Source organism: Lithobates pipiens, unplaced genomic scaffold (assembly GCF_037356315.1).
Source record: "Lithobates pipiens isolate NorthernLeopardFrog02 unplaced genomic scaffold, aLitPip1_a1.2 Scaffold_22, whole genome shotgun sequence".
Taxonomy (NCBI): Eukaryota; Metazoa; Chordata; class Amphibia; order Anura; family Ranidae; genus Lithobates; species Lithobates pipiens.
In genome coordinates this window covers 201,355,671-201,379,939 of record NW_027507784.1, presented here as the reverse complement: position 1 = coordinate 201,379,939, position 24,269 = coordinate 201,355,671, and the positions used below count along the sequence as shown (strand labels likewise).

General features: G+C 38.7%; 1 protein-coding gene across 7 annotated transcripts in view; it reads right to left on the bottom strand.

Annotated features, from left to right (window-relative positions):
* The window catches only part of RBFOX1 (RNA binding fox-1 homolog 1), a 1,314,070-nt gene that overhangs the window by 1,082,183 nt on the left and 207,618 nt on the right, over positions 1-24,269 (bottom strand). The gene's annotated exons all lie outside the window — the stretch shown is intronic.

Sequence of the window (24,269 nt, the reverse complement as noted above, 5' to 3'; positions counted from 1 at the left end):
GATGAAGGGGCAAAAAAAGATTTTGCTTTATTTTTGTTCTTCTGTGTTCTTAAAGGGGTTGTATACTATGGATTAAGGTGAAAAAACAGGCCACACAGCCCCCCGTTTTACTTACCTGAACCCTGGAATTTCCAAGGACGAGGACGCATTGTCTCTCTGCCCGGGATTCTCCACACTTGATTGGATAGATTGATAGTAGCGCAGCTATTGGCTCCTGCTGCTGTCAATCAAATACAATGATGCGAGCACCAGGGGGGCGGGGCCGAGTCTGGCATTCGTGTCTATGGATGCAAATGCTGGACTTGGGAGCACTCCAGCAAGGTAACCCCCTCAGGAAAGCACTTCTCCTAGGGGGTTATCTGATGTGGGGAGGAGCAGTGAGAGCCACCGGGGGACCCCAGAAATCGAGAATTGGAGCCACATTGTGCAAAGCGAGCTGGATAGGGGAGGTAAGTAGGATATGTTTGTTATTAAAAAAAAAATTCCTTTACAATCACTTTAATTACTGACTTGAATCTTTATTAATTGCTTTTGTTTTATAGTTACACTCTCTTTTTCTCACATTCTTCCTTTGCTGCACAGTCCTGTAATATTACATTTCATTTATCTGGATATTCAATCTTTTCCTTCTGTATAACTTATTCTTCTTTTATATTCTCCTTTTATATTGTATCTCATTTCATTTGCCAATTCAGTTTGATTCTGCACAGATCATTTTGATTATTTGGCTATTGTATTGTGGGTGATGAAGCCCAAAATTTGGCCACCATGGCATGGTCACTTTATATTATAGTATTGTGAAGAAGAAAAATGTGTATGTGGTAATATAGAAACAAAATTTGGCAGACTTTAGAGCCCTGGAGATTAGAGCCAAGGCCCCAAAAATGCAGTCAGAAAGTTAGTTTAGAATTTGTTGGCTATGCAAATGTTATTTTTTTGGTTTGAACAACTAAATATGAGAGAGATAAAGGTCGTTTGTCAGTTGTATATTTCCATAAATATGACCACTTTATGTCAGCCATTTTCCATAAACAATCTATTTTGTGTACCTGCAATATACGTTGTCGTATTGACAGTTAAACTGCTTGTTAGCTAGTGGACTCTAGGTGAATTCTGCAATACTGAATAGTGATCCTTTGTGTGTAAAACTTTGACTTTAATTTGGTTGCTTGGTTGCTCCCTAGGCAGATATATTGTATAAAAGTGAGAGATGATGAATGTGACCATTTTTCTAATTAATTTATGGCTCAGGGTAAAAGCAATTAGAGCCCAGTGATATAGAAGTTAGAACTTGCACCTCAGGTGCATTTGTGGTAACAATAGCTTTCTGAGGGAGCTTCAATGTAAAGGCTAAAATGTGCCTGCACATGCATCGTCATTGCATACAATTATTGTCATGTCACTTAGGAAATTGCTTAAAGTGTAAGCTTTACAAATATCTTGGTGTAAAAAGAAATGAATCAGCAACTTGCTTTTTTAATATATATACTTTATTCCTCAGAAAAACTGACCTTCTCATTCTCCAGTTACTTGAATGCTGAATATGCCACCAACAAGTGACCATAGCACTGAGATAGTTGATTGATTGGAATCATTATCCAAAAGCACATATGATCTAATAAGTATGTATATGACATATTGTACCACTGTGACCACTGTACTAAGAAAAAGCAGTATGGTTAGTCACCTGCAAATGTTCTTGTTGCTAATTCATCTTTTTTCTCTCCACCAATGCATTGTTTGTGATATATTTGTTATACTAACTATCCAAACCAGAAGGTTTCACAAATGGTTTGTACGTTTTATTCCTTTCGGAAGAAACAGTAAAAAAATCATTAAATTCAATGAACAAGAAAAAAAAGGGAATCATTTAAGATTTCATCCATTACTGTGTTATATTTTAAATGTTCAACTACTTTGATACAGTATGGAATGATGCTTAATGTTGCCCAATACCACTTGAAAGATCACAAGCAGTGATCATATTACTCCTCCTTAATTGCAGCAGGAGGGTTTTGCCCCATTCTATTAAACTTTTTAGTGTACTGTAGTTGACAGTGTTGCAATTGCTCCTATTAGACTCTGCATTGTACTGTTTATTTTTCTGTTCACATCCCTAGGCTCATCAGTTTTAAATCTATACAATATATCTGACATGTTAGCCTCTTTTTTACTTGGCATCCCATGTTTACATGTATTCTTGAAAAAGGAATACTAGGGACAAGAATAACAAGAATACTAATGTGACTAACATCTGCTTGACAATGGAAATGTAACTGAGGCAATGATTGATGTCTGCAATCAGTTTCTGCCATCTTACCCTCATAGGATGACATGCAGCAATTCAGCTTATAGTATTAAATAAAAAGAGTGATATTGAATGTGCCTGAGGAGGGTACAGAATCCAATAAACATGTCATTTAATATCCAACAAATATGTGAAGGCTTGCGTAGTTAAGTGTATTTTTTTATAACTGTTGAGAGTCTTAAAGGTACATTCTAGTGAAAAATTGAAAATTAAACTTTAAGATGCATACATTGCATTTTTCATCCAAGCATTGCTGCATTGCACCGGTACAACCCAATGCATTTGACAGTAATTTGGTGATTTGGGAAATCCTTTTTGTAATCCAAGTGTTGAATTATCAAATGCACCCAGTGCATGCTTCCCGTTGTATCTATCATACACAAAACATTGTACTTAAAATAAAAAAGAGGCTTCCATCAGTCACCAATTGTATTAAAGCCTATCCTAAAAAATATATATGTGATTGGTAATACAATAAGCAAAAGTAAATGAAAATGTTTACCACATGCTACCAAAGCATATTCCCTCTTCTACTCTAACTATAATGTTTGTGGATTACACAGATTTAGAAAGATAAATTATGTGAACTGTCTGATTTAAACCAAGGGTATTTATATGCACTGTTTTGTGAACATACCTGATGTTCAGAAAAAGTGAAAGCAATTAGAGAATGTCTATGGGTGCGTAATCATGGTGAGACAGGGTGCCGTCATATGACGTAGCCCTAGATAGAAAGGCACCCTGCTCCATCATCATTTGTCTATACGACAGGTGGGAGGTGGTTCATCATGCAACTTGATGCAGCATTCTGGTTTGTTTTTTAGTGAATGTTATAGCGTTGCATTTGGAGATTTTGATTTTTACTGCTATATTAAATGAATTACTCGGCCACTGAATTAAAAAAGATGTAGAGTGAACATCTAAAATATCATCTTCAACTAGCATATATCTTACTACCTGCCCCCTATCATATGTAAAAAGGGATCTTAGCTAAAAAAAAAAATGTGACATGAGGAAGGGGTTGATCTCTGAAACAAGTAGTCCTTTGTTCCTGCTACCGGCTATTAATGTATTTGTCTTTTCATTGCTTTTTTGCAGCCCTGTGACTTTTGGGTCAGTTTCCTGAGTCCTGTGGTTCCCTCACATTGAAGAGCACTGTCAAACACTTCCGCCAGCATCTGGTGTCACTTCTGGTTTCTGAGAAGGTCAAGCCGGCCCACGGGTACATTGCTTCCAGATCCTCTGGCCGCTACTGGCTTCTTCCATCCTCCCTGATGTCACCCATCCACCCTGCTTATCATCAAGAAGTCCACGGGATCCAAGTCATCCACCTGGACCCACGTCTAGGCACTAATATTACCATCAGTTACATATGAGTTTGGCTTGTACCTTTGTCTGTTATGCACCTTGGCCATCTGAAATTATCCTTGTGAGATGTTAAATGCACATGAACTCTATCCCTTTAATTAATTAATATTGTGTATTTTAACTTCATCGATTTATTTTGGTACTTATTACACCACTTGGATCAGTGCTCCCTGTGAATGTACTTTAGGAATCTTAGCTAGTACACGTTGTTATTGTGGTAATGTTGTCCTTTATTCACATAAAGAAAGAAGCATTACAGGCTGATGGTTTGGGACCTCACAGAATCGCTTTCTAAAGGCAGAATGATTATAACAAAACTGCCCCCAATCTTGGACACCCTTCCAAACATATCTATACCTTGATTGGCTGTCTATAAAGATTGAAAAGTTTAAGAGACACAATCCTGACAGAGCCTAATCTTCACTTAATTTTTTTCCCCCCAAGTATGAATTGAATTCACACTATTATGACACTATCCACAGAGGAGTGCATTGTCAAGTTTCTCTAGTGTGAAAGGGCCTACAAAGAACATGAAGCTAAGCTCTATAAAGAACAATAAACAAAAAGAAGATGCTTCTTTTTGGAACATCCTTCAGAACAAGGGCTGAGTTGGGTATACCCCACCCCTCTCAGAATACACTGATCAGTGCTGTAACCATCAGCTGATCGAATGCTGGTTTTCCAGTATAACAGTTCAACCTAAGCTGGTTATTAGACTTGCTTCTGTTGAACAGAGAGCAACACACACACACACACACACACACACACGCACACACACACACACACGCACACACACACACGCACACACACACACACACCCATTTCAGGCCCAAAATGTATGCCTGTTCACTTCCTCATGGGAAAATGTCCAGTGGCCTTCTGCTTGACATAATGCAACTTCACAATTTAAAATAACTGGCAAAGTTGACAACACATTGGTGAAAATATAGGAGAAGCAAAAGCAAAAGTTCTGTTTTGGGGCCAAAGATCTGTTAGAATCTGTTCAGAACACAGTAAGGAGTATAAATGGCAAAAAAAAAATCTTGCCGATCAGTAGTAGTAAGCAATGCCTTACTCTAGCTATTTTAAGAGGAACAGATTACATTTTACATGTGCTCTAGTTTACCAGAGTCCACATTTCCATAGATTCTGACAAACCTGTAGGGAGGTGCTACAAACAGCTTTTGTATTCCCATTGAGCAGTCACTTATTTTGTAGGCAATGTTATATGAGATGTGTTAGTGGCTGTCAAATTAGTCTCAGTTAAAATACAGTAATTAACATAAGGGAATCTAACATTCTTATCACAGTAAGGCACTTGTATTCAAACCATGTTAAAGTGATTAGAATCTTAGAAATATATTCTGTCATTCCTATTGCACCAAAACCCAGGGGCATTTTTGCCTAACAAAAACCTTTCAAATCCATCGGAGACTTAATTTTCTCTTGAAGAAAGAATATAAGTCAATGAAAAAAATGATCTGAACTTTCTGGGTTATAAGCTTTGAAAAATATTGTATATAAAGCATCATAATAATGGTAAAGCAACATAACCTCTTACACTGCATATGATTAAGGCAATCCAGGGAATGCAAAGTTCAATGACATAGCATATTTCAGAATTCTAAGTAAAATCCCCATGATGGCTGAAAAGAAAATGCTTACATTACACGTTGCTTTAGAGTTTGCTCCATTTAAATAGATACTGTTGTGAAATACAACATAACTTAGGTGAAAATATTGTGCTGAATATACAGATAACTTTTTCTTGTTCTAAAGCTAAGCTGTAAACACTAAGCGACAGAACTGTTGAAACAACTTGATCACAAACTGCTTTTTTTTTTATTAATGGTATTCATATTTGTTTTCTGTTCAAAAAAATTATAGGAATTATGGGGGAGTACCTGATTTGAATTTACCTGGTTTACAGGTGTGCAGTTGTTCACAGTTTGAATTTGGTCCTCATCATTGCAACATTCTGCTGGGCCTTTGCCTTGTTTTTCTGCTTCTTCTATGCCCCCCACCCCCATTCATCTTCTGCTGCTTCCTTTGGGTTATCCTATAAACCTGTTGCTTTTAATTCCTTTGAGTCTGCATATACACTATCTACTACTGCACCTCAAGCTTCCTCTGATGTGGCTTTCAAGCTTTTAACATCAGCTTGTTCAATTAAGTTTTGACAAAAAAAAACTGGATGCTGATTGGTTTCTGTACAGAGCTGCACCAAATTTTGCACTCTCTAGTTTTAGTAAATCAACTGCAATGTTGCAGAATGGTGGAGAGTTAAGCAGGCCATAAATAAGTCTAAAACAAATTAAATTTCATGTCAAAAGGATTGTTCAATTTTCGAATAATTAGTGTGCCCACAGTGACAGATGATTTTTGTGCGGACATCGAAAAGGACCATGTTGGAAATTTTTATCAAAATTAATGATTTCCTATTCATTTATAGGATTATCAATGGAAAAAAATGTCATGAAAGTTCTGTCATATCTTATTTTGATGACCATAGTGTAGTGTGTGTGTGTTTTTCTAGTGTAGTGAGTGTTCTTCTGCTACAAGAAATAAAAAATGTCCTGAATCTAGTGCTAGTTGTAGGGGACACGTGAATTCAATATTTTGTGTATTGCAGCCTTGTAATCACAAAAAGGAATCCAGCCAGATGGGTCTGGAAGTGTGTGAAGCAAAGCTATTTAATATAGTAAACCCAGTTTATTGTTATTATTTAAAGAGGTCAAAATACATTGCATCGCTTCTACAGATGAAAAAAAAAATGTTTGAAACAATAATGGCACAATTGTATCAATCTTTTTCTTTCATTCAATGGATTGTTTGTTTTTCTACTCATCTATAGCCTGGCTTACCCACATGTGTGAAGATCTGTACAAGCATACCCCACTTTTAAGTATATAATGGGGTTTATTTACTAAAGCTGCAAAGTGCAAAATCAGGCTCACTTCTGCATAGAAACCAATGAGCTTCCAGGTTTTATTACCCAAGATTAATTGGAAAAGCTGGGGTTAGAAGCTCATTGGTTTCTATGCAGAAGGGAACCTGATTTTGCACTTTCCAGCTTTAGTAAATAAATCCCATTGTGTACTTAAAAGTGGGGTATGCCTGTATACAGATTCTAAGTTGCAATCCTGTGATAACAATCAACAGATCTATCAGTCTGTGGTCCCATGTTGTGGGCTGTATAGTCCTACAGATGTTACCTTTTTTGCAATGTTATTTTACCCAATTTATATGTATCAAGTAGTGGACTGAGTAGTTTTACTATTAACATGAATTTTTCAGGTTCAATTTTGATTCCTAAACACTTTGTATTCTAGTTATGTTAATATGTAATATGTTTTCAGCTTTAAAGTAACATATAGCTCTAATCTTGCCTCCGTAGCTATATAGATTGTTTTACAATGGTCACCTATCTATTCAGCAATATATATGGTAATCTGCATCCTCATATGTACTAAGCACTTTTCAGTAGTTTCCATGCCAATATGTAGATGGTGCCCCCACTGCTTCTATATGAACAGATTTTTCCCTTGTGCTTTGGTTCCTGGGATTTAGATCCAACTTTATCACTTTGGACAATTTTTATATCTTTTATATATTACATCTAAATGATGATTAAATGTATTTCACATAAAATGCAGGGCTTTAACACCCCACATTAAAGAAAAAAGGACAATATTCTCCTTCACAAAACATAGTCATCTGTGCTTAATAACACGTATAACCAATGCTATTTTACCACCAGCATATTTATGCATAACAAAATACCTTTAGATTTGCATCATATTTAAAAAGACTCAGAAAGCCGGTTTACATTTTTAGAGGTCTCTGAGGCAAGTCATGACCTTGCTTTGGCAAATGATGCAATGGATCAATACTATTCATCCCACCTAATTTTGAGTAGTGATTTTAATATGGTGGCACATACAGATCTGGATAGAAGCCTTTGCCCCCCATTCCCTGAAGGACTTTCCAAAACCTCTTCAACAAGCTTCCCAATTTATAAATACCTGGTGTAATATAGGTCAAGGGAATTTACCCATTTTTTTAACTTTTCTAAGAGCTATATCAGATTAGATTATAGTTTCAGGACTCCTAAATCTCTGGCTAATTCTTCTGATGCTGCAATTACCTTTGCCCATGATCGGACCATCATAATATTAAGTTTCATATATCAGGTATAGGTATTTCTTGTCATTTAAATGAAAACATTGATTCCATATTAACAGATCCAGTCACAGTTCATTGAGAATGATATTGAGGATTTCTTATTACCCCAGTCTGGATAGCACACACAGCAATACTTAGAGGCTATTTTATTAGTATTGTATTATAATATTGGTAAACCATGAAGGGTGAACTACCACTCATCCTAAATAATTCTTCACTAGACAGTATTTGATACTCTCTATAAAACCTTGCTCATAGACTTGCTAAATGATATAATCATATCCTCAAGGGTCACCAGTTCCCCTTTACTTCCTAAGCCGTACAAAGACCATACTTTACCTCTAAATTATTATACCATGTTAGTTATCAATAATGATTTCAAAATAGAGACGTAAGCTAGGACCAAACACTGGCTTTTTAGAGGGCATTCAGCTTGGCCGAACATGGCAGTTTCTAGTTTTCAGTGACTGCAAAGAAACACTGACCACTGACATCACCTGGCCCATTCACTTGCAAGGCCAAGAATCACCGGTCACATAAGCAAATGGGAAGAGAACAGAGGAGTTACGTCATTGCCTAAATATGGCAACATGGCCATATTTGGGCAATTATGTCACCACTAACCCCACCCATATCCTAATATTGCTGTCAGTCTGCGAGTGGCATTGTAGAGTTAGGGTCACTACATTTTTTCTTTTGGTGGGCAGTGAGCATAATGGATGTATATTGTGAGACTTTTTTAAATAAAGAACTTCAAAAATGTCTGCGTTTTTATTTAGTCTGTACTCATTCATATGGGGGTATATTGGTGCTATCTTATTGTTAAAAGGGCTTCCAGATTATAAGTCCCCCACCTGCAGACCCCCCACAACCCTGGCCCTTGTCCTTATCAACATGGACAAGGTACTTTGCCAAGGGGGTCCCTGGTATGGGTTAATCACTATCCACCCAGCCTATTGCCAAATGACAGCTGAGCAGGACATTCATTGTTCTGGGTAGACAACAAATGATGTCCTCCCAGAATGCACCTTGCCAATGGCTCCCACTGCTGTCTCAACCAAAAAGGAGGCACCGTCCCCAGAGAGCCAAGTCTTCTGTGCATGGTGCTGGAGGAAGATCGGGCTCATGTAAGTATTGGGAGGGGGCTTCTGCACGGAGAATTTTTTTTATCTTCTTGCATAGAATATATAAAGGTAACAATCCTTGAGCCTTTAGAACTACTTTAAGTGTCTAGTATAAACACATTACCATAAAGAGGAAGTAAACTTCCCTCTCATGTTTGTACCTTTAGGTAAGCCCATAATAAGGCTTACCTATAGGTCTTGTAAATATCTCCTAAACTTGCACAATTTAGGAGATATTTACTGTATACTGTGTATACTGTGCATCATTGGCGCATGCGCTCTAAAAGAACGGCCATGCCATGTTTCTTCAGAAGTCTGTGCCATGACCGGTGGCTCCCGGAGTGATGTCACGCGTCTCTGGCCAGTCACAGAGCCGGAGAATGCAGACCCAGATGAAGGATGGCCAAACATGGATGCAGCCTCCAGCGGGGGCGACGGGGGCTTCGTTTGCAGGTAAGTGTCACATTATGTGCTAGTATGCAAAAAAGTTTTCTTTCTCTTTAAGGAAATATATTTTCTGGGGAAAAAAAACTTTTTACCCTTACTGTGTAAGATAAACCATTGACTATACTAGCAAATGGACTGAGTGGATCATTAATTTCTCCCTAATGAAATATTTGGGTCTTTTTTTATATTATTAGAGTTCCTTTTACCATCTTACTTATTAATACATAATCTACAGTTACTAGATGTGAAATAAAATTAAAATAGCCTTTAGAATTTTGGAGCTTTGCAACCACAATAGCATTAGTTAATTAGAATGGAAAACAATGAAACAATTCGTAAGGACAGTTCGCTTGTCCTTAATTATGTTTTCAAGAAATGCTGAATGGACATTTAGGAGTAAGTGAACAAAAACAAATAATTATTTAATCATATACATTCACACATTTTAAACCTAGATTTAGCATTATCTTATTGTCGTAAACTGCAGGAAATTCATACACATAGTATTAATAACAGCACCTATGTGCAAAACTCACTGTTTGTGTGTCCTGTCAGTGTAACATCTGTAACATCCGTATCAGGTGCAGGTTCTGAAAGGAGCACATCCTGCTCCACACATACACCACATCACAAGACTCAGGCTGCACTCTTATAACCTCAACCATTATCCACTTGCCAAATGACTCATGTAAGAGTACGGTGGCAGAGTGGCTCTCCTGTGCCTAGTTCCTAGGTAGGGGGCACTTCCAAGTAGGGGGGGGGGGGGGGGGCATGCACGCATGCTGCACCAGCTGTGCTGTGATTAGACACAGCACAAGCCGATCAGTGGGTGCCAGCCACTGATTGTCAAAGTGGGAAACAGGACATAGCTCTGTGTATGTAAACAATACAGAGCACTGTCCTCCTGTCAGTGGGATGTGCTGGTTTTTGTTTCCCTGCAAAGCAGGAAATAAAATCCAGCACATCCCTTAGTAAAAGCACCTCACAATAAACACACCAAGCACTGTTAGGGCCATATTTGACCCTTTGATCACCCTAGATGTTAATCTCTTCCTGGCCAGTGTCATTAGTACAGTGACAGTGCATATTTTTAGCACGGATCACACTGTATTAATGGCACTGATCACTGTATTAATGACACTAGTTCCCACAAAGTGTCCGTTAGTGTCAGACTGCCCATATTACTATCACATTCTCACTGTAAGTCACTGATCACAGCCATAACTAGTATAAGAATAAATAAAATTTCCAGTATATACAGTATACCATAGTTTGTAGACACTATAACGTTTGCGTAAACCAATCAATATATGCTTATTGGGATTTTTTAATAAAAAAATATGCAGCAGAATACATATTAGGCGATACTTGTTAGTGGATATGTTTTATAGCAGAAAGTAAAATGTATTTTTATTTTTCAAAATTGTTTGGTATTTTTTCATTTATATCACACAAAAAAAAAAAAACATTGGTGATCAAATACCACCAAAAGAAAGCTCTATTTGTGGGGAAACAAATTCTATAAATTTGATATACATGTCATGTGTGTACATTACAGCATTGCATGATGGCACATTTGTCATTTAAAGTAGCATAGTGCCAAAAAGCAAAAGATGGCCTATCATGAAGGTAAATCTTCTGTAGGGCAAGTGGGTATACACACAGTCCCCAACCTTGGCCTTAATCCCTGATGCAGATTTAGTTGAATCATATAGGTCTATAAATTACAATTCATAACTTTTAAACATATATATATTAATAACAAGCGTTGTTATCCAAAACGGCCCTGTACACACAAAAAGGCCCTGTACACACAGTCGGACTTTCCGACTACAAAATCCATCAAATTTTTTCCGACCAATTTTGCCTCAAACTTGTCTTGCATACACACGGTCGCACAAAGTTGTTGGAAAATCCAATCGTTCAGAATGTGGTAAAGTACCACATGTATGACGGGACTATAAAGAGGGCGGTAGCCAATAGCTTTCATCTCGTAATTTATTCTGAGCATGCGTGGCACTTTGTCCGTTGGAATTGTCTGCACACAAATGGAATTTAAACGATCAGATCTTGTTGTCGGAAAATTTTAGATCCTGCTCTCAAACTTTGTGTGTCGGAAATTCTGACGGAAAAAGTCAGGTGGAGCCCACACACGATCGGATTTTCCTACAACAAGATCCGATCACACACAAAGTCCGACTGTGTGTACAAGGCATTAGAGTTTCACAGTATTTCATGTTGATGTGTGTATGCTTATCCACCATGAACTGAAAAATGCAGTACATTAAAGAGAAAGTGAACTCTGGCAGCCTTGCCCAAAAAATGGCTGGTAGAGGGCAAATGACTAGTCATTAGTATTTTTTGTGGTCTCCCTAAAGCTGTTATTTTCTCCATTTGGCACATTCCATGCCTTAATCTTCACTGTGTCTCTGTGATTGCCCATCTTGATAAAGTGAGTGTTTTACTCTTTCATGCCAGAGCCACCAGAAAACAGAACAGTGACCATCACAGTAGTGGCATCACCAAATTTTACGCCAAATCACTAGAGAATTGTAGTTAAAGACAGCAGTGCCTTAAAATCACACTAAAGATCTACAGCTTTGAAACTGTAAGCATAGGAGTGCCTAGGTATCCTCACATACTAGAAAGTGAGCTGCTATTTTTAAGGAGGAATTCCAGACAAAAGGTGCATTTTTCAGGTTACTGCATAGGCACAATAACAAAATGTAGGAAAGCTTTTTGGGGTAAGGTTTACTTTAACACTTTCCTTTAACAAGTTAATGCCTTAATCCTACAGTCAACCTTAAAGGGGGCAGCATACTGACTGCAAGAAAATGCATCCAAGGAGTGCAAGGGACAAGGTTTGTGGCAGACTCCTAGGGAATAATGGTTTGGCCTCTGGCCACTCTCTGTAGTGCCCAGAGGATTTCAATGTGCAAAGCCTATGCAAAGGTATTGTTGATCCATTTGTATTTTATCCACAAGATTTTAAAGTAATTATGTACAGTGGCTCTTTAGATTGCCTAAAGTTACTGAATCAAGCACGCTTCCTCTTAGAATGCGGCATTTTTCTCCTGTATTTTGCATAGGCTTATCCCCACCATCCCCCACACAAGATCATTTGTTAGACAGTGGGTCCGATAAAAAGTCACCAGTAAACATTGTCACTTTCTACTCACGGTGTATCAGGATATTTCTGTGGGAAAAGTGGCTATAAACTGGTATCATTTTGTTCAAAAATGTTTGTTTAAGAATGATCCTTCCATTTTCTAATCAAAGTCGGGTCAAATAGATGTTCATTTACAACCAGAGTGATTTTAAAATTCGAAGGAGCCGGATGAAAAAACAATTTGAACAGACTTCTAACATTGAGTGTGGTTTTTATTCGGAAAAATATATTTTTCCAAAATTAAATACAAAACATCCTTACTACTTACTATGGGTATTTGTATTATCACAAACCTAGACATATCTGTGCAGAAATAAACAGAACATGTGCTTGCTGGACTATAAATGACTTCTATATATCTAGAAGACATTATTGTATCTGTCAGCATTTATTAGTACATTAGGCTTGATGCACCCAAAAGCTATGATTAACAATGCATAAGGGTTTCATGAATGGGGATAAAACCTGATTTTTATTATACCGCCAGTGTTAGCAACACATTTTCTATATTTGTTCAGTACTTATTCTGTATAAAGCATATGGTAAATAAAGTAATGTTTATACTAATTTTTAAACTATTACTGAAATACTTTTGCCATTTGGAAATTACATTATAAGTTATGATGGGTTAATGCTCTGTGCACTGTAGAATTATATGATGTCCAGTAGAGCAAGCATAAATGGAACAATAAAAGAACATTTGATGAGTGAATATCATTGAGCAAGGATTCAATCATTGTTATCTGTGGTTAGTCAACAGTCATAACGTTTTTATACAATTTGAAACATAAAAATGATCAAATCATATAAAAACTGGAGAAAAGTAAAGTGTTTGTGTTGAGGCATATCCATTTTTTGAAAGCATGTTGAATCATGAAAGAAAACATTGGTTAGAGGAAACTGAGTCACTTGAATGCAGATTTTCAACTTCTACTGCCCATCAGAAAGAATTAGTTTTATCTTTAATGAGCTGATTAAGTAAGCATCACAGCTTTCTGTAGACATGTGCATTCGTTTTTGTCCGAATGCGTTTTCGTCTGAATTTTAAGTATTTTTGTTATCATTTTAACAAACGATAACGAACGCGCAGAATCCCAAAAACCGAAAGATCCGACATAAAAAATTCTTTATTTTCGCTTTCGCTGCGACAACAGTTCAATATAGATAGGAGATTCAACATGATGCTGACAATAGCGATGTGTGTCCATCGAACCTGTGGTCGAATGTGCCTAACCTTAGCTCTATTAGTCCAAGATTATTCTACATAGAGAGAAAAGATTTGACATAGAGAGAAAAGAATTGGCATTATAGCGACAATAGCAAAAAAGGTTGAATGTGCCTAACCTAACTCTATTAGTCCAAGATTATTCGACATAGAGAGAAAAGATTCAACATGAAGATTCGACAAAGCAGTTGCCGCGAGCAGACATTTATGGTCAAATGCTCTGCCCATAGGCTATAGAAGATTTCTAATGTTGGTTGACTAGTAATAATAATTAATAAATATAATTATTACTAGTATCATACAACATTAGAATTCTACTATAGCTTGTAGGTCGAAAATTCGACTGGAAGTGTATGATTGCGGTGTCGTACAGTTTAGCTGCTCCGTCGAATCTTCTTAGAACATTTGACAGACACCATAAGCCTTCAATGACAGATTCTAAATACATGTACTTTTTGGATGAAAAAGAAATTCCAAAACAAAATATTTCAGTGTGCACATGTTTAGCTTTCTGCAAAAGAGTGGTGACAAGGCATATTTCAACAACTTCAGAAATACAGTTCTGAGTTGCACATGACTAAAGCTGGTCCTTTTTTTTCATTCAGCCAGTGGGCACACAAACAAGATGGATGGAGGAATCATTACCCCCTGGGAGATTGTATTCTCACAATGGCATTTATATCTGTCAGAATACACTGATTATTGGCTGCAGCTTCTTGTCTGCAATCGCAAATCAATAAATACGTTTCCAACATGTCCCTTCGATAGAAGTCAATCAAATGCTTGACTTCTGTTCAGTGGGGATGGCCACACTGATTTAAATTCATCCAACCTCTGTGCTGAACCAGCCAACATTTGATCACGCTATGGCCATCTTAAGGTATGCATGCCCATGCACAGTTGCAGAGAGATTGTCTCTGAATTAAGATAATATTGGTGATCAGTTTAGTAAAAATAAAGATTAGAATATCTAATTTGGAAGATTAATAACCACAGGCAAATAGGAAAAAGTATGAATGAAAATATGTTAAAAGTTTAATTTTAATCAGAACTGAAGGATCGCTATGACTCATGACCTGTGTCATTCATTTAAATTGAAATAAAAAATTAAACTGCATTTGGATATTCAGAATCCTTTTATAAAATACTGCACATAAAAACTTACTGCAATGCATAATGTCTGTGCATTGATGTGCATTCAACATGCATTTTTAAATGCTTTGTGTTGCATTATGTCATATTTTTTATTTTATTTTTTGCATTGGCGTGCATTTTCATGTCATGGATTGTGAACTGACAGGTCCCTGGAAAAGTTAAAATAATATCAGTTTATATTTTATATCTTTACTTTCAGCTGCATTGCATTGTGTTGCATTTACATGTGTGCTCTGTTGCATTAAATTAACATGTACACAACATTAAGGTGAGAACACAACACATTTAAAACTTTAATTTTCTATGCGCCATTGCTAGTGACCCGTGTTCATTCCATGTAGAAAAATGCAGGTCACTGCACATGGTATAAATGAACCTTCAGGGTGTCTCTCTTTTATAGCACTATCCTCACTATCTGTTCAAGACAAGTACACCATTTATGTAAATTTACTAAGATGCATGTGAAAAACTACCATACCACTTAAACACATGATCTGGATTGTTTTATAATGTGTTAATTATCAGATGCTAAATAATCAGATGACAAACTATTCATTATACCAAGGCTCTGTAAAAACTCTATACGCATCAATATATCCACATTTAATTCTGTATGTGTATAGTAATATAATTTAAGGCCCAAGTTCATTAAATTATCCCTTGCAATAGGGCTACACCCGCACAACAGGGGTTAATTACTCATTTAGGTCTATGAGACGCAGAAAAGAAGGTTTACTTACCTGATCCTTCGCACTGCTAGGCTGGTACTTGAAGTGTTTTCTCTCCCACACTTCAGTGGACAAAGGTCCTGACATCACCAAGACTAACCCTGGATTAGATGTTAGGATGGGGAGGGACAATCCACTGCCAGAATGTAGGAGAGTGCCATCTGCTGGGGATGGAAAGGATCTCCCCTAGGCAAAATAAGCAGGTAACCTTTGTAGTGGGGGGTAGCCCCACTGCAAAATAATTTTAAAGTTTCTTGGAGTTGGGTTTTAATATACTTATAAATACCTTTATTTGTAGCCCCAAAGAAGAAAGCATCTACCTTCAAATTATGTTGGCACCAACATTTTTTAATTTAATAGCCATATACATGTATTACATTATGGCAAACACTGAAATAATTTCTCAACCCCTTGTTATGTTATAGTTTGTATCCACAAAATTCTATAATATTTTTGCAATAGATTTTCTTTAAGTCTTTTCTTTTTTCCATAAGGAAAGATATAGTTATATTATTATTATTATTGTTATTATTATTATTATAGTTTATGCAACACTTTACAATGTGAAGGGGGACAGTACGATTACAATACAATTCAATTCAGAAGGAATAAGAGGTCCCTGCTCATCAAGCTTACAATCTAAAGGGAGGGGGAGCTGGTACAAAAGGTATTAGCTGCCGGGATAATCTGATGGAGGTGACTTGAGTACAATTCTTAGGGGGAGATGGGGTAGGCTTCCCTGAATAAGTGAGTTTTCAAGGATAATCTAAAAGCGGACAGGGTAGGGGCTGATCAGAAATACTGAGGCAGGGAATTTCAGTGGGTGGGAGAGGCTTTGAAGAAGTCCTGGAGGCGAGCATGGGAGGAGGTAACAAGGGAGCTAGAGAGCAGGAGGTCTTGGGAGAAGCAGAGAGGAGGAATTGGGCAATATCTGCAGATGAGGTTGGTGATGTAGCAGTGTGGCAATGTTGTGGATGGCCTTGTATGTTGTGGTTAGTATTTTGGATTTTATACGATGGGGTCAGTGGCGGCTGGTGAAGTTTTAAGATGGGGGGGCGCTAGACCACGCCCACCCTTTTGACCCATCCCACTTCTCATAAGCCCCACCCATTATAGAATCCACCAACTCCGTCCCCTGTAGTACATCATATACAAGGCTCTACAGTATACACAGGGCCCTATACTTCATATACCAGGCTCTACATTATAGACAGGGCTCTGTACATCATATACCAGGCTCTACATTATAGACAGGGCTCTGTACATCATATACCAGGCTCTACATTATACACCAGGTTCTAATGACACATCAATATGTCTGACAGCCCAGCCACACTCCTCGTTCACCAGAGAAAAAAAAACAGGAAACACAAAAAAGGTGCTCGGGAAACAGCAATAGGCAGAGGTCACCGCAGACAATGAAGTACAAGAAAGCCTAATAAAATAAAACAAATACAGTCATCACATTTAGTGACTGCAATAATGCAATATCTTACATGTTTTCCTTTGGTGGTGGGATCAGAGGGATGGTGATGATCAGAGACAGAAGGATGGAGGTGGGGTGGGGAGTTGGATCAGTGGTGGGTGGGATGGGATCAGGGACAGAGGGATGGATCAGGGACAGAGGGATGGATCAGGGACAGAGGGGTGGATCAGGGACAGAGGGGTGGATCAGGGACAGAGAGATGGTGGGTGGGATGGACCAGGGACAGAGAGATGGTAGGTGTGATGGATCAGGGACAGAAGGACGGTGGGATGGATCAGGGACAGAGAGATGGTGGGTGGGATGGATCAGGGACAGAGAGATGGTGGGTGGGATGGATCAGGGACAGAGAGATGGTAGGTGGGATGGATCAGGGACAGAAGGACGGTGGGATGGATCAGGGACAGAGAGATGGTGGGTGGGATGGATCAGGGACAGAGGGATGGTGGGTGGGTGGGATGGATCAGGGATCAGGGACAGAGAGCTGGTGGGTGGGATGAATCAGGGACAGAGGGATGGTGGGTGGGATGGATCAGGGATCAGGGACAGAGAGATGGTGGTTGGGATGAATCAGGGACAGAGGGATGGGTGGGTGGGATGGATCAGGGACAGAGGGATGGTGGGTGGGATGGATCAGGGATCAGGGACAGAGAGATGGTGGTTGGGATGAATCAGGGACAGAGGGATGGTGGGTGGGATGGATCAGGGATCAGGGACAGAGAGATGGTGGTTGGGATGAATCAGGGACAGAGGGATGGTGGGTGGGATGGATCAGGGATCAGGGACAGAGAGATGGTGGTTGGGATGAATCAGGGACAGAGGGATGGTGGGTGGGATGGATCAGGGATCAGGGACAGAGAGATGGTGGTTGGGATGAATCAGGGACAGAGGGATGGGTGGGTGGGGGGAGGCTTCATATGGGCTGTGTGTTTCACAAGAGCCTCCACTGGTTATAACTGGTTAACCAGTGGCCAGCGTAAGTGTTGCTGCCTGCATTATCTACTTCTGTAGACATGCATGTGAGAATTACTATATATTAGAGAGGATCATTTCACTTCTTCATCTTTTATCAATCCACAAGCACAAGGTTATCCACAGAGGAAAATCCATTGTTAACTTTCATAGCTGAGCTTATTAAATAAGTGAGTGCAAAAGGCAATCATTATGTGCGGTAGCTTGAAACTGCCAGTTAGAGTTCATCTTCCAATGATGCTGATCGTCAGTGCTGCCTGTGTAAAGCCTCCCCCTCCATCCATCCTGTAGCTCTGCCCCCCTCCTGTGGATTTCCAGCAATTCTAACCTTGTTTTTTCATAGTGCAGCAGGCCAGCAGCAGTTCACATTCCTCTGCTCCTCCGCTCGGCGCGCTGATCCGACAGGGGAAGACCGGAAGTGACGGCTAACTAGTCTGTCACTCAAACCCATAGCATTGTAAACCTATGGGCGCCGGGCGGATGCAGATCGGCATTTGTACTAGCGCCACAAGGCGGGTTAAAACCCCGCAAATGAAGCGCCGCGTCTGCAATCTTGTGATTGCGTTGACGTGGCGTCTTCACATAGTGCACTGTGTCCAGCGCTGCACTGTATCCGGCGCTCGTACACAGTGCACTTAAGGACTTTTTTTCATTTTTTTTTTTTTAAAGGCCCATTTCCAAAAAAAAAAATATTTTTTTTTTCATTTTTTTTTTTTTTTTTGTGACTGCCTGGAGGGGGGGCGGCGCCCGGGCGCCCCCTATGGACGGGCCGCCACTGGATGGGGTAGGAGAAGATAGTGATGAGATGGCATAGAGCAGCAGCAGTCACAGATCGGTTAGTAATGTGTATTAGTCTAGCAGCAGCATTCATAATAAACTGAAGGGGCAATAGCCCGTGTAAAGATAGGCCAGTGAGGAGGGAGCTGCAATAGTCAAGGCAGGAAATAACTAAGGAGTGAATTTGTTGTGCTGTGACGTCGTTATCATTAACAATACTAATGGCACTAGCATATATTAATGTGACATGAAAAGTGCAATAAACATTGTTTATCATAATCTACCATATGTTTATTGCTACACAGTTCATATGTTATCAATGGCAATAATGAGGAGATCAGAAAACACGGTGTATATAAGGAAATAAAATGTGACAACTTGCATGTGAGTATAATATGCTTATTTTAAGTCAGAGACTCCCAGTAAAACAAAACCCTTCTTGAACTCTAATGTATTTTAAAAAATACCGACCGAAAATCTGTATTTTAAGTGTAATCTTTTCCCAAAGCAATAGGTTCTGCTAGATTTAACACTTTTGTCCCTTTGTATTCATGGACTACACAATGCTTCCACCACAGTGGCAGGGCAACATATTAGAAATAAAATGCAATTCTAGTATCTGACACTTCAATTTAGCTTCTTCAGCAGCAAAGATCATCAACTGCATTGCTTTCACCCATGATAGAATATCACCTAAATATCACTTAACTGATGGGAGCTCTGTTGGTAATGCATATACCCACTTCCCACTACATTACCGCCATGCTGCCTAGAACAAAAATCAATTTTTAATTGACTGGATTATTTGAGGAATGTTGCTTATCCAGTGTGTGCCTTAGCTGATGGATTTTCCTAGTTTTCTGTGTCAACCAGAATACAGCATTGACTGCAAAACTCTCTTCAACATAACAGCATTTGAATTTTTATAAAACCTAAGTTCATATACCTTTTTTGTGGCTTGGAACCTACAGCAAAATATAACATAGGCAGAAAAAGTTCACAGATTAGCAGTTTCTCTATGTCAGCACATCACACATGTACAATATATAGATATATATTTTTTTAAATAATGTTTGTTTTCTAAGTGTATGTCCGGACATTTTTTTTCTCATACTTTAATTTTAGATAGACTGGAGAAAGATTAGAACAGCTGCTTCATTTTTACTGCTATCCAGGTAATCATTAGGTTTTTTTAAACTCTTTGATCTGGTTGACAACGATGAATGGAAATCTGTACCGGGGCCACATCCAGTAATAGATGACTAACTGTGGTTTTATCTTTCTTCCACTTAGAACTTTTATGCCTGTTTGTGTTGCTGTTACCCTTAATTTTTATTATAATTATTACACTTTATTCATATTCCATACTCCAAGGAGTTTGGACTTCACTCCCAATCCCTGTCCTATACATAATCCAGTGGACACATCCATCTATAACCATGTGTACCTGCTCCCCATGGAGGCCTCTTTTTTATCCCCCTCTATGCACATCATTTACCTAGACCCATCTCAAGCACCTAGCCAGCCCCCACGTCTGTCAATCCACAGCCAATCCCATCTGTCAAATTAAAAAGCCCAGGCGCCAAACTGCCTCACTCAGTGCTGACTCTGAAGCTCCAGTCGGCATTCAGTCATCAATATCCCCACTCTTTCTCTTTCATGCTCAATCTGCTATTACCCCTTCACTGCCCCCCCCCCCCCCCCGTCAGCCTATCGGCTCGATTTCCTGGTTTCTCTCCCCAACACAGCCACAATGTACTTCAACTGTCAGGATGAATTCCTTCAACCCGCCTGCATTGGTCCCCAGACACACTCGTGGCAGACTCTGACAGCTGGATACTCCCCTTATGACAGCTGTCATCACTGATCCAGTTGTTTCCACACACATCCCCCTCCCCCAGACCACTGTATCCCCAGCCATCTTTCCACCCGTTCTTGAGATCAGTGCCAGAAAACTGTCACTGATCACTATACCCCTGCAGCACTCTGTCTACTCATTATAGCCACCAGGACCCCAAGCAGTCCCTCTCCTTTCTTCTCCGATGCCTCCCGGTACTGTCATAACTGCTACACATCTCTCCCCCTCTCGCCTGCCCCCCTTTGACATCCACCTTCACTCCCCATTTCCTCAGCATCCCCCTCCTAGTTCCCATCACTCATCTCCAAGCCCCTTCTCATCATTTAATGTGTCATTTTCCCCACAGATCTATACATCTCAGACAGACCAAATCAGGATCCTTTCTTAATAGCATTCATCAGCAAGGCAGTGTAGAGAATTTCCTTTTAGAATATATTTGGATCGGATAGTTGTAGTTTAAATCTGGCATCTTTTCTACAAGACAATTGACCATTTGACAATCACGTACTGATACATAGTCTTCCTATATGGCTCTCAGAAGTTTCACCTGATGGCCTTTAAGCCTTAGGAGTTGTCATATGCAAATGACATTAGCTTTCTTACTGTTAGTTACTAGTTCCATGTGTTTGTATATTCTTCTACTCAAATGTTGTTTATCTTTTTATCTTCTGAACAGCCCTGAGGAAGAGGGGGTCTTTTATCACCGAAACGCGTTGATTTTATCCTATCATCTGTACTCTTAATTAAATATTTTTTATATTCACATCTACTGTACACCAGCACTCCTTTACACTCTCTTTTCTTGACCTTATATGGAAGCAACTATCAGGCTGTACCGAGGCAGCAGCCTAGGCCCCCAACAGGGTACACCATCCTCCCAAAAAAAACACTAAACCCTTCCTATCTGCCCCTTTGATCTCCTATCTTCAAAAAGTGACTGATCAAGTCAGTCCAGCATGACCTCTACCCTCTAAAAACAAGTTTTTTAACACTCCTGAGTTTGCTGTCAATTTATAAACATGTGAAATGGCAAGAAGAGAAGGATATATTATACTGAAAACAGCATAGAAAAGCAGTGATATGTAAATCAACAGAAATGGAAAAAACAGTAGAATAAAGAAAAGAAGGACAACAATTGTACTTTATTGAAAATAATAATTTACCCATGATTTACCACAATGGTAATGGCAACATTTAGAAGGAAAGACTAGTTTACATTATTTTAGACATTTTAGAAATAGAGAAAATTCACTGCAGAAATGAATAATGTCTTTTTTTAGCAGTGGAATAATAGGAAAATAGCTTCAGCTATAGGTGAAATACAAGGCATACAAGAAGATGGAGTAGTGAGTTCAGTGGGAGGAGTCTGTCCTGCACATTTTAGTTTAAAGAGGAACATTATACAATTCTGTTCTCATCTACTTCTGTTGTGCTTGCAAATATATATTATTAGTATTGGCTATAAAGGTTATCACTGCAAGAAAATACATTAGGCTTTATATTCACAGAGGAAAAACCAATAGTGGTATATTGGTGGCAAGTAGTTACTGTTGGAAATCAAGTGATTGGTTTCCATTGATTTATTGACCACTTCTATTATAAAGCCCCCTCCCCTTGTACTCTAACTACATGACAGTATCATGCGTGGGAGTACAATATTCTGGTTATCATAATTTTCTTTTCCAAAGGGAACAATTAGAAATGACATATTCTAAGAAAACATATATAAAATTAACAGCTTTGTGGTCAAACTCCAGTAATATATAAATAATATTATATTTAGTCATGCTATGTATTTATTAATTCAATTATTTTAATGAACTAATTTATATAGACCCTCTGTAGTGTTCTGCTGAGCACAATTGTAGGAAGAGGGAGTTTCCAGATTCTAAGCCAATCAAGAATATGTATTTCTTACAGAATATATGCTTACAGGAAGCACATGAATATTCTCATCGGTGACTTGTTGCTGCTGCTTCATTCTCGTTACAGTCTGGGGCAGGTTCTGCAACAGGCAGCATAGCCCAAAGAAACTGCAATAAAGTGGATCCTGCAAAGAAGGGGATTGATTTAAACTAATTTTTCCTAGAGCTTAGTCTTAGTGAATATGGTGAACCTCTGCTGATTTCCATCATCCAATAGCGTGCAAGCAAAACAATAAATATTATTGTACTTGCATCTGATTAGGTACTCTATACATAGTGAAGCTCCACCACATGCATTAAGCTCTGGGGAAAATAGGTACAACTGCACTTGCAAAGCGCACAGTCTATTTGTCTTTAGTAATTCAACCCCATAGAATACTCACATATTTTGCTGCTTGCACCACTCATTTCTGTAGTAATAAAAATAAACTGCAGGATATTTGCATGATTGCTGATTGTCTAGTTCTCTACTAAAGGACACAGTAGTATCATAGAACCCAACAGTTTAAACCACTGAGGGCAATGGGTAACAGCTTGGAATTGGCAAGAACCATAGAACGCAACATGATCATGAAATTGACACAGTTAAATTCCCGATTCTGCATGTTTACTTGCTACTACAGAGACTGGGGGCACAGCAATTAGCAAAGGGTGAGTATTCGCTATCTTCCTTGCAGAATCTACCTTATTGTAGAGTTTGATTTTAGTAATAGAGTAGCTTTAAATGCAATGTAGAACTAAGCTGTTTGGCAGGGGTGTCAAAATTACAAAACCATCTTAAAATAAAACAGTTTTTGACAGGTAAATTAGTTTATATGTATGCTGTCATGTGCTTTGAGCTGTTTGGATCAAATTGAGTTTAAAGGTTTACTGAAAAAAAGTTATAAATATGATGTAGAACTGAATACATTTTTAGCCTATCCAAAAAAAAAGAGGTTCACATAGTGTATTTTCTCCCACACTATAACACTTATAGAGTTTTTACCTTGTCATAATCTTTACCCATACATTGCAAAACATCCTAATACATGCAGATTTTAATACACATGAATTCACCAGACACCGCTGACTGCCCAGATCTGTGGTAAATTACCCCCCCATTGTTTGCACATTGTAGTGATGGTTTTCACTTTGCATATTGATTCTGATACTTTCAGCTGCATATTTTGAGTGATTCAGACACATAATTTGACCAGCATTTCTTTGGGGAATTTTTCAGATAGCAAAGTAAATGTTTGCTAATTTTTGTTTGCAGATGATTTGATGATTGAAGTGAACATATAAGCACTCGTGGATTACTCCCTCCTTTTGAAGGTGTATTCAATATAGTTACATGATTAGTGTGGCCCTCTTCTTCCTCCTTGTCTGCCCTTTGCAGTGGGGATCGAGTGTCCTGAATTCTGCAGAGAATGTGCTTGCATAATGATGTGGTGTTATTCTCCACAGCATTACCCTTTGACCCGAGAGCAGCATGATGACATGCCCCCTGGACATATGTCCTTGTTATCTTGGGCTCACAGGAAGTGGGTTAGATGGTGCTGGCCC